Source organism: Thamnophis sirtalis, unplaced genomic scaffold (genome assembly GCF_051295495.1).
Source record: "Thamnophis sirtalis isolate CommonGarterSnake01/CBP01778 unplaced genomic scaffold, rThaSir2_p1.2 scaffold_3, whole genome shotgun sequence".
Classification (NCBI taxonomy): domain Eukaryota; kingdom Metazoa; phylum Chordata; class Lepidosauria; order Squamata; family Natricidae; genus Thamnophis; species Thamnophis sirtalis.
Window position 1 is genome coordinate 7,924,547 of NW_028261383.1, and position 11,680 is coordinate 7,936,226.

General features: G+C 39.6%; 1 long non-coding RNA gene across 1 annotated transcript; it reads right to left on the reverse strand.

Annotated features, from left to right (window-relative positions):
* Window positions 1–3,481: 3,481 nt before the first annotated feature.
* LOC148047095 (uncharacterized) lies at window positions 3,482–10,397 on the reverse strand. The gene is made up of 3 exons (XR_015695764.1): window positions 10,182–10,397; window positions 5,972–6,098; window positions 3,482–3,791 (listed from the first exon to the last, which is right to left on the reverse strand). It is a non-coding gene; the product is annotated as an uncharacterized LOC148047095 (long non-coding RNA).
* Window positions 10,398–11,680: the final 1,283 nt, after the last annotated feature.

An 11,680-nucleotide genomic window follows, 5' to 3' on the forward strand; every position in this document is an offset into this window, starting at 1 on the left:
ATTGAAAACTGCATGCATGTAACAGAAATAGGCCCTGTCCCAATTCAATCAAGCATGGGGCATGGAGCAGTGAGGAGGATCAAAGGCAGTTTGTCCCTGATGCTAGATTGAGAAGGGCTGAGAAACAGAAGCAGCAACTCCGTAGGCAGACTCAGAGAAGATGATTAAGCACAGGTGGCTGTTGATTGGCCCCTCCCAAGAGAGATTATAGATGAGGGTTGGGAGGGGACATTTGCAGGAAACAACTGTTGGAATTAATAGTTAAGAAAATCTATCTGTGTATTCTAGCCGTGTCTGTTCATTTGGACTATCAGTGTTGCTTTGTTTGAATTATCTGGGTTGCTTCAACACTACTCTATTGAACGGGAGTTGCCTGGGCCCTCAGACAAAGGATTTGTTATCTCAGTAATTGAACAGTGGCAAACAGCCAAGCCTGTGTTCTGGTTTATTCACAGGCCAGGGGTCAGAACAGCTTGCTAGCTCCATAATTGGCTCAACAGTTATAGCATCCCATTTCTACCTCAATAATAGAAAAGTGGCTTGTTTAGTAATAAAAAGTATGAACCAAACTTCAAATGCTACTGCTCTCCTGAATGAAGATTAGGAACAGCCAAGAACAGCAATTTTAAAGAACCTCTTGTCCATTGACTTTCTGTTGTGATTGTGAGGAGTTTCCACATCCTCAAACTATGGCCTGTTGGCCGGATATGGCCTGCAAAATCAAAGTATCCAGCCTGCAGAGTGGTGGGATTCAGCCCCTCCCCTCGCCCTGCCCTTCACCATTGGCTTTATCTTCCAGTGAGCATCTACTCCAGCTGCACTTCTGGTTAGTTATTTCACTGATTGAGCTGCACCTCTGATCATACCTCTGCTGGCCAAAGGTAAGGCCAGAGGGTGCTAGGGAGGACCAGTTGACTGACGGGTGATCTCTCCAGTGCAGCCAGGTGATCCAGGGCCGGTGGGTGAGTAGGGCAGGGGCAAGTACAGCAGGGCCAAAGGCAAATGGAATGCTAAATTTGCCACGCCCACCTGGTCACATAACCACCTAGCCATACCCACCCAGTCACATGACCGTCTAGCCACATCCACCCAGTCACATAACCACCTATCCATTGTCACCCAGCTGGTCTGGCCCCCCAACAGTCTGAGGGACCGTGAATCGGCCCGCTGGTTTACAAAATTTGAGGACCCCTGCTTTAAACTACTCCTTGCAAATAAAAGTTACCATGCAGGATTTTGAAGATCCAGCTAAGCGAATCACACAACAATCCCTCCAGGGGTTTCTAGCATTGGATGATCTCAGCTTGCTTGGGACAGGTTGGCTATGAAGTCAACATTTCTTATCTCAATACAACAACCCCAATGATTTGCAATGGAAAATGCATTATTTTTTGGGTTTGACATTATCAAAGTGGCTCCTCCTTTTGATTTATGTTTATTTCCCTTTGTTATTGCTCATTTGGATTTTTTGCCTTAGTCCTTCCTTCCCTGAAGGAAAACAGCCAGTAGAAGGAACCTGAATTAGCTTACATATAATAACTTGACACCCTTTACCTCTGAATACTTACATCTGTGTGCTTACATCATTTGTTTCTTATGTGTTAGTCTCTCCTATCTTTTTGAGATGATATGAATACAACTCTTTGTTCTGTGGGGCTTTCTCTCCATGTTATTTGAGGGACTCCCACTGGAGCAAGCAAATAAACAGTGCAGTAATAGTTCATTATTTGCTTTGTGTTGTACATCTTATTCCACAATGAGTAAAATACTGAACACCGGAAGGTACCAGAGAATAAAGGAATTTTCCTTCCTTTAAGACAATTTCTTTCCACTGTCACCTGTCAGAGGTCACACTCTAACTACAGACATTCAAGATGGATGAGGATTTTCCCTTCAATCCTCTTCTCGTTCCCCAGAGGTCTGGATGGAGGAAGGGAGAGACCAAGGAGAGCAAATTGGCCAATAGCTGCTCCCCCATAGCTGGGTCTCTTCAGAACTGAAGGAGCTCAGAGGAGGGACAGGTTCGACCTTGAGGATACCTTTTCCATTATTATATAGTGGTAGAATTGGGATATTGAACACTTGGGGGGTAAATAGGGAATCAAAAGATTTTTTCTTTTAAAAAATCCTCTGGCAATCAGCAAAGGTCAAATACCAACCAAAGGTCTTTACCCCCCCTCCCCCACTAAAAACTGCCAATGATAGACAGGCTAGGTAGTACTAGGACAATCACACAGCTGAGAAGTGGGAAAGATACTTGGATGCCAACCCTGTATGAAAGGCTCAGGCTATAAAGATGTCTGCTACAGAAGATTCCTCACCAGAAGGCAGAAAGTCTGTTCAGCACCTCAGCCCAGGGAAGCTGGAGTGGGAGGCTAAGAGAGAGGAACCCATGAAAAGGGTGAAAGTTGATCTGGAGCTTAACTGAAGGGAGATTGATGAGAAAGAGCATCAAACCCAAATAGAGCTCTGGACGTTGCAACACTGAACCAGACCTTGTGGTAATTGAAATACCAATTCTGAAAGAATCATGAAGGAGATGAGTTTGAGCTCTTCCTAGCTCTGAAGATACCTAGCAGGCTAAAAGCAGTTAAAAACCCTGGATATGGTTCATATATCTCCTCTCTTAAAGGATTGCTTATTGGCTAACTTGTGTGCTGAGGAAAAGAAGGGCTACCATTTGGTTTAAAATACAAATATTAACTGTTAACTTATTTTATTGGTTGATTATTTGTTGTTATATTATTATTATATTGATTAAAATAACTATTTTTATCTCCCTCAGTTTTAAATCACATCGGTTGTCAAACAGAAGCAAATGAAGCATATAAACCAACAACTGCAATCAAAAATTAAATGTTATAATGTGAAGAACCAATTTCAAAATCAGGTCCCTGCCTTTATCGTTAGATGTTCCTTTGTGTTTAGATCTGGTCTCAGGAGGATAATGTAGCACTTGGGGATGAAGATGCAACCCAACAGCCCAGCACCAGAGGCCAAGATGGAGAAAACCTGCATGGCTACCATGGACTTTCCTTTGGTGCTCAGGTAGGTGGGCAGGAAAGAGATCCAGACACTGCAGAAGACCAACATGCTGAAAGTTATCAGTTTGGCTTCATTGAAGGCCCCAGGCAGGTTCCTAGCCAGAAAAGCCACTATGAAGCAAATGACAGCGAGGAAACCCATGTAGCCCAGGACAACATAAAACATGGCAACAGAGCCTTCGTTGCATTGAATGATGATCTCTCCAGGCTGGGAGAGGATGTCAGAGTCAGGGAATGGGGGTGAAACTCCCAGCCACATGGCACACATGAAAATTTGGACACCAGAACAAGAAAGGATGATGGAGTTGGCTAAGCTCTTCCCTAACCATCTTTTCATCCTGTTTCCTGGTTTTGAGGCCAGGAAGGCCAGCACCACTGTGATTGTTTTGGCCAACACAGAAGACACAGCTACTGAGAAGGCAATGCTGAACATTGTTTGTCGGAGAAGACAGGTGGTTTTCCTTGGTTGCCCAATGAAGAAAAAGGGGGACAAAAAGCAAATCAGGAGAGAGATCAGGAGGATGAAGGAGAGGTCCCGGTTATTGGCTTTGACAATGGGACTTTCTAGGGATTGAAGGAATAGGATTAAAATGAACACTGTGGTTAGGAACAGGAGTAGGGCAAAGGAGATGAGGATGATCCCCAGATGTTCTTCATAGGACAGGAAGATGATTCTTTTGGGGATACATTTGACTTGATTCTTGTTTGGATATTGATCATCTGGACATTTGGTGCATTTTTCAGCATCTGAGGGAACAAAGTAATATTTCTTTGTTAGTCTTTCACATTTCAATAAAACTTTTGGGTGAGATGTGATACTGGAAGATGGGAAAGCCTTAGTAAATTGTATACACTCCAGACAAAAAAATCCCCAGTATATAAAACTATAAAAACAAGAACAACAAAAAAATAAAACTAAAAGGAGGAGGAGCCAACGTCGCAACAAGACGGTGAGATTTGAACCGCTGAACTGCAGATAGCAGTCAGCTGAAATGGCCTGCAGTACTGCACTCTACCCACTGCGCCACCTTTGTCTGGTGGGAAAGACAAAGAAGGGGTAGAAATGGTGGGAAATAAAAAGCAGACAAAAAACTCCATGGGCTTGGCAGTGGTATAGGGAAAATTGCAAAAGGGGGATGTGTTCCAACAAAATGGAATAAAAAGCAGACAAAAGATGTTCTGGAGGCTGTCAATGGCATAAGGAAAATTGAAGCAAGAGGTTACCCCACAACAAAAGAAATATATTTTTTTTATGGTGGCTCAGGGAAAATTGAAGAGGATGGACATGTCAAAACAAAGAAAAGGGAAAAGGCAGGAACAGAGAACTGAGACAAAAGACTTACTAGGAAAAAATCAAACAACTAGAAATCGTTATATGGGAAAAATATAAAGATAAGGGGTTTATGCCTAAATATGATAATAAAATGGAATCGCTAACTGGTTGAATATGATAATGGAAAGGTAATTAAATAGAGGTTAATATATATGGAATATGGACAAATATGAAAATAATATGGGAAGATTGTAAAGCAGAAGTTTGTGATTAACTTTTATACATGATAATTAAACTGAGTTGCTAATTGATTGAATATAACAAAAGAAGAACAATTTTAGCATGAGTTAAAATATATGAAACATGGACATATATAGAACTTTTAAGAGAATGAACAAAGTGTGATACATATTACCTATTATTCTATATAGTAGATTAAGGGAATTCTAATGAACATTGGATTGCCATTTATAGACAATTAAGGGTAATCTAATCCAAGATATGGAAAAATGGAGAGGGAACATGAAATATACTTATGATGGGAAACTATTGAGATTTAAAGACACAAATTGGGGGCCTGTAAGGATGTATAAATATAAATTATATAAATATAATGTTGAGAATAGCTGGGAATTGTAACCAGGTCTACATCTCACGCAAAAATAGGCTGGGGGTGGGGTGGGGTTTTAAAAGCACAATGACTATATATATATATATATATATATATATATATATATATATATATATATATATATATATATATATATATATATATATATATATATATATATATATATATATATATATATATATATATATATATATATATATATATATGTATATTTTAAAGGAGGAAAATATATGTTAAAATTAAATATGTATATTGAAAAGGAACTATAAATACCATCAACATAAAATGGAGCTCACTTAGAAGCTGAAATATACCAAGTAAATTAGTTGAAGAGTGTGGAGTAGAGGAGAGAGGTAAGGGAAGAAGAGAGGGATAAGAGAGAGGGTAGGGGGGAGAGAGGAGGAGAGAAAGAAGAAGTGGAAATGGGAGAGAAGGAGAGAGGAAGGGGAAGGAGAGAAGAGAAGCGTGACAGAGGGAAGAAAGGAAGAAGGGAATGGGAAGGAGAGAGAGAGAAGAAAGTAATGGATAAGGTACAAATATGGTATATGGAGAGCAGGGAGTTATGGGAGTTATGGTAAGATGAATTAATAATAAAATATAATTTTGACTATGTAATAGTATATATGTGATTATATGTTATGAAAATGAAAAAATAAATATATATATATATAAAGAGAAACAATTTATGATCTTAATAAAGAGCAATTGATTAAATATATGATTGATGTATTTTTTGGCCTGTAATATAAAGTTGGTTTGAGTGAGCAAACTTCATTAAACTAAAACCATTCCTCAAGTTACAAAGAATTCAAATGTTCCGAAGTAAGATAAATATGGAAGGACACATCCAAATTGGCAAATAAAAGAGAGATTTCCTAACCAATTCACAACATCTTTCTTCCTAACTTATCCTTCAAAATCCTTTTCTTATCTCTCCCATTGTGGTAGTAATTGGACACCATGAAAATTAAGAACAAAACCATCAAACTTACATTTGTCTTTAAAATGCATAATGTCACCCACCTTCCTGAGCGGAGATGGTCCCCTCTGGACAAGGAACGCAATCATAGCAGCAAACTGGCTCTCCTTCTCGAGCCTTCTTGACAAATCCAGGCTGACATTTATCCACACATTTGGACTGAGGCAGAGACTGAGAAGAGAAAGAAGAAATGCCAAAGGAAATATGTTGAGGTTCATCATTCATGTAAGATGGAAGTAGACATGAACATTGGCCAAGTAGTGTCTGGACTTCACTTAATCCAAGGATCAGCAATTTTAAATATTCAAAGAGCCATTTGGAACCATTTCCCACAGAAAACACTGGCAGCCACAATACCTAGGTGAGTGTGGCCAACTCAACATCACTCCCACCCAGTCACATGGCCCACACAGCCACACCTACCTGGGTTTTGTGGCTCCCAGTGTTTTCTGTGGGAAATGGATCCCTCCCTCCTTCCCTCCCTCCTTCCCTCCCTCCCTCTCTCTTGTTTTTCTCTCCCTACAACTCTCTCATTTCTGTTCCTCTCCCTTTCTCCCCCTTCCTCTCTTTCTCATGTGCTTAGCCCTTATCCTCTCATTCTCTCCCTCCATCATTTTCTCATTTTCCTCTCTTCCCCCCCTCTCATATTTGAGGATCATATTTGAGGGGCTGTCAAAGAGAGGAGGGGGTCAAACTATTTTCCAAAACAATCCTTTGTTCACTCCTATTTGATCTTACTGACTTTGTAACTGAAGGGTTTGCAACTTGTGTACAAAATCTGATAAAGATTTTTGCAGTTGCTCTTGGAAAATATGTTGGCAAGAGAAGGAAAAGGAAAGAAAAAGATAAGAACCCTTCAACTTTGAAGAGTACAAAAGAACTTGTGCTTAAGACTTAAAATAAATATAGATATATTCACAAAAGAAGTTTGGAAGGCTAGAGTGGCAGTGGGTATTAGACTTTTTTTTCTTTTTTTCTATTTCTTTTCTTTTGGAAAAATGGATCAATATTCAGATGAGGAAAACTTAAAATTTCAAAACATCCTGGTTGGGATTCAAAATATTTTAGAAGGTTTTGGGAGATTTCAGAAGAAGTTTGATAGACTATTGTTTATCACAGCAAAGGATATAAGGGGTTGGAGCCCCAAAAATTAAAGATGAGAATGAAAATATAGAAGATAAAGACAAGACAATAGATGAACTAATTAATGGAGCAAATATGGGTGAAAGCGGAAAGAAGGGAAGATGGAAAAGTGAATTTGACAATTTGGAGCTTTATCCCAGATTTCAAGATACAGGAGAAAAAAACAGAGCGATAAGGATGGAGTTAAGAAGAGAAACCTATTCAGAAATAAGTTTGACAACCAAAGATAAGCTAATGTTAATAACAATTCAAGGGCAACGAGACTATTTGAGAGATCTTCCAAGCAATAAAGTGCAGAGAGAAGTTCATAAAAACTTTGGAAAGGAGCTGCAAAGAGAATTGGCACAACAACTGGCAAGAGAGATAAGACTGTTTTGCTACTGGAAAGATACAGGTTGATAATGAAAGTTGACGATAAAAAGTTAGCTAATTCTTGGTGATTAATAAGTAGGGATTTCAGTGTTTTGCAGACTGTTTTAGATTATCATTGAATGTTTATTTGTTAACATATAATTAACTACCACAATAATAATGAAATGATAACCTTAATTAGTATAAGTAACCTGGCCATAAATTGTAAACTGGGATTTGGTGAAAAGACCTATAAATTTTATTAATACATTTTTGTTTACATCTTGTTAGGAAGGTATAATTAATTTGGGTCTGAAGAGAGGAGATGTGATATAAATAGTAAATATTTTTTCTCATTAACCACAATAATAATAAGGAAATGTTAACCGATACTTTTGGTGATTAATAAGTAGGAATGTTAGCATTTTGTAGATTGTTTTAGATTCTTATTAAATGTTCATTTTGTTAACATATAATTAACAATGATAATAATAATGAAATGATAACCTTAATTAGTAAAAATAACTTGGGTATAAATTGTAATTTGGGACTTAGGGAAAAGACCTATAAATTTTATTAATAAATTCTTGTTTAGAGCTTGCTATAAAGGTATAATCTCTTTTGGGCCTGATGAGAGGAGAGGTGATATAAATAGTAAATAATTTTTTAGTTAACTACAATAATAACAAGGAAATATTAATGGATAATGTTTATTGATATATGCATGTGTGTTGTACCAGTAAAATCAAATTGGACATAAGCTTTAATCTGTGAGTTGGGGGGGGGGGGAAGGGAAGGGAATACTTAGATATCCTACTAACTGATTTTGATTTAGAATATGCTATAAAGGTGTAAAGTCATTGGAGGTTTATGGAGATTGTGAATGTATGCCAGTAGGTGGTTGTGTCTTTAAATAAACATGATTTTAGATAAAGGGATGTTTAAATAATTGTAACCAAATGAGAATTGTGGTACAGTGATAGTAAAATACATAAATTTTAAAATGTACAATTCAATTTGAATGAAGTATATATAATGATTGTGGAAGAAACACATTTTTTTAGCATTTTTTTTAATTGAGATTTATAGGCCGCCCTTCTCCCTGAGGGGACTCAGGGCGGCTTACAATCACAAGGGGAGGGGGTGCAGTACCGAGAGACAAACAATAGTGAACAAAATAAAATGGTAAACCACAACGTGCATTCAACAGTCAACACTCGGGCGGGTAAATTGGAAACCTATCCCCAGGCCTGCTGGGAGAGCCAGGTCTTGAGGGCTAGAGCCAGGTCTTGAGGGCTCTTGAAATGTATTTGTAACCAATCGACACGCTTTAACAAAAGATGATTCTTTTTTTGTGTGTTTTTGTTTAAGTAAAACAATAAAAACTTTTTTAAAAAATGCTGTAGGGTCTCCTGCTTTAGAGGGCGGTTGGACTAATGACCTATAAGGCACCTTCCAACACTGTTATTCTGTTATTTCCTAGTTGGACCAACAGAACCTCCATCCAATCCTGATTCCATTTCATTGGATTCAGTGCAAACCTGAAGTTAGACTCTGATTAACAGAATTGCCTTCATCCCTAATATTTGAAGACAAGGAACAAGTGAACCTGAAGCTATTAGGTTCCACCACAAAACCGCGATGCCCTTATCCGCGCCGACATAAGTGCGGAGGCAAATCCGCGGCGTCCAAAGCGCTAAGAAAAAACGACCCTACCGCCGTGACAACAGCGTGGTGACAGAAGGGCGTTCTACATGCTTTGTTCTTTGCCTCCAAAGGTAGCCCTCCTCCTCCAGCTGACAGCGGCAGCGGGCACGGGGCAAAGCAGGCTGCCCAGCAGCAGCAGTCCGCAGGAAGTGCCCAGCTCAGCCGTGGGGGGCAGCAGGAAGCCCACGGGGGGCCCGAGCAGGGCTGCCAATGACAGCGGCGGAGGAGGACGCAGCAGCGGCTGAGGCTCTCCCAGGGCCGGCGAAGCGAGCTTGCCCAGCGGTGGCGGCCGCCCGTCCAATGAGATGTTGTTGAGGAAGAAGAGGGCGGCCTGCCTCCGCCGGGCAAGCCCGCTTCACTGGCCCCAGGAGAGCCTCAGCCGCCACTGCTGCCATGTCCTCCACCGCCGCCGGCGTCGGCGGCCCCGCTCAGGCTCCCCATGGCTTCCTGCTGCCCCCCGCGGCTGTGCTGGACTCTTCCCGCGGGCTGCTGCTGCTGGGCAGCCCGCTTTGCCCCGTGCCCACTGCCACTGTCAGCTGGAGGAGGAGGGCTACCTTTGGAGGCAAAGAATGAAGCATGTAGAATGCCCTTCTGTCGCCGTGCTGTTGTCGTGGCGGTGATGACGCGCAGTGATGAGGTCGCGGCTTTAGCAACATGATTTAATCTCCGCTATTTTGCGTAGCGCGGTTTTGTCATGCCACGAAGCTATTAACCTGAAGTTCTTCAGTATATGAGTGTCTCTCTCACCAGTTTCATGGTGATAAATTTCAAGATACATTAATTTGCAAAGATTTGTGTCCTAAATAATAATCTTCCCAAATCTCATTTTTGATATAGCTGAATCAGATTATAACAGCTTCAGCATTATAGTATCTGAAGGATACTTTGGTCAATAGAACTGAAGGCCCCCTACCTATCTAATATAATTATTAGTTTTACTCCACATATTCAATTCTAAGTAAAGGTTAACCACTTTTTGGTTAGGTTTACCACACTTGAAAAGAGTCCTACTTCTTTGGAAAAAATGAAAAAAGACACCAAGATTTTCCCCACCTTGTTGAGCAACTTTAGCAGTGACAAAGTTTGTTGATTGATTATAAGTTGCTGCCTTTCAAACGATCCCAAATGCTTGTTGATGGGATCCTCCTTGGGAAGAACCAACCCACTAATAATCCACAGATCTGCTGCTAGGTCTCCATTTTGATCCAAGTAGATTTTCAGCAGGGAAAGATTGTACAATTCGTTCTTCTTTAGAAATGGATGGAACTAGAATGGAAACATCCAGGAATTTAAAAAGCAGAAATCTTGGTGTTTTTTTTTCTTTCTCACATTAGTTTTTTACATTTGAATCTTTCTTTTGTGGTTGTTTAGCTTCTAAATATTGTGAGTTGGGAGAACAAGTGTTGCCACTAGCTTCAAAACTCAAGAATAAAGGTTCAGTAATAGTGCTTTAGTATATTTAGTATATTTTTAGTATATAAAAATAAATACTTTTAGTATATTGACTAAAAGTATAGTGAGAAGATATATGTCAACCTTGAAGTGAACCTGGCTGAGGCCATTTTTTGGCTTCATGGTGGCCACAAGGCAGAAGAGGGGACAGGGAGGGAGGAAATTAGATAGCTGGGGTTTTGCCATCAAAAGAAAAAAGGTTTTCCTATGGGAACCAAGGTCATCCCAACAGGTGGCTTAGAGAGGAGGAGTGGAGTAACCAAGCAACCTGCCAGCACCTTTATTAGACAATGTGACTGATGACGTGGAGGATAGAGGGAACTTTCATTTTTATATTAGGTGAAAAAACGGGACCTTTCAGAGTCAGCTTTCACCGTTGTGTCAATATGATGTATCCAATAAACTGTTCTTTGAAGAATCTATCTGCCTCAGAGTTCTACTTTTAATGGGTATATTACCTGAAACACTGACAATATAATTGATTGGGTACATTTTAGGAAAGGTCATCAATCAATTGAAGAAAAAACACAAATAAGTAGAGTATTCATAAACTCCTTGAAAACAACAAGGTGTTTAGGAGAAAGCGAGGATTTGTTAAGAAAATAGTTGCAAGGCTATTCTTCGTTCAAGTAGAGCAGAGGGGGGAAATGATCAGATGAACCAATTCGACTTTATTGTAAGACTATATTATCAATGGGAAGGTCCAAATCTTTTAATGAACTCTTTAAATGGTCAACAAAATTAGGGAGGAACTTATCTGAGTTTCTTTTTCTGTTATGCAGCTGCTGGTTTCCTCCCACACATCTTATCTGATTCTTCCCTATGCAGCATCTCTTTCTGTCACCCTCCAGATTCATTCCAAAATATCATCACATTTCCTTATTAAAATGTGTGAATGGTGGTGTTTTTACTTGATTTTAGCAAAGAATCAACAAAATCATTTCCTGCTGTGGTGAATGGAGATCTTCTTAATTGAGCAATGCATGGCATGATAATTAAGTGGATACAATTGTCTTTAAAATTGTATTCAAATAAATTTTAATCTTACTGACACAATTGGCAAGTTATGAAAAACAATTAGACCTTGGTCATTGCTTCTT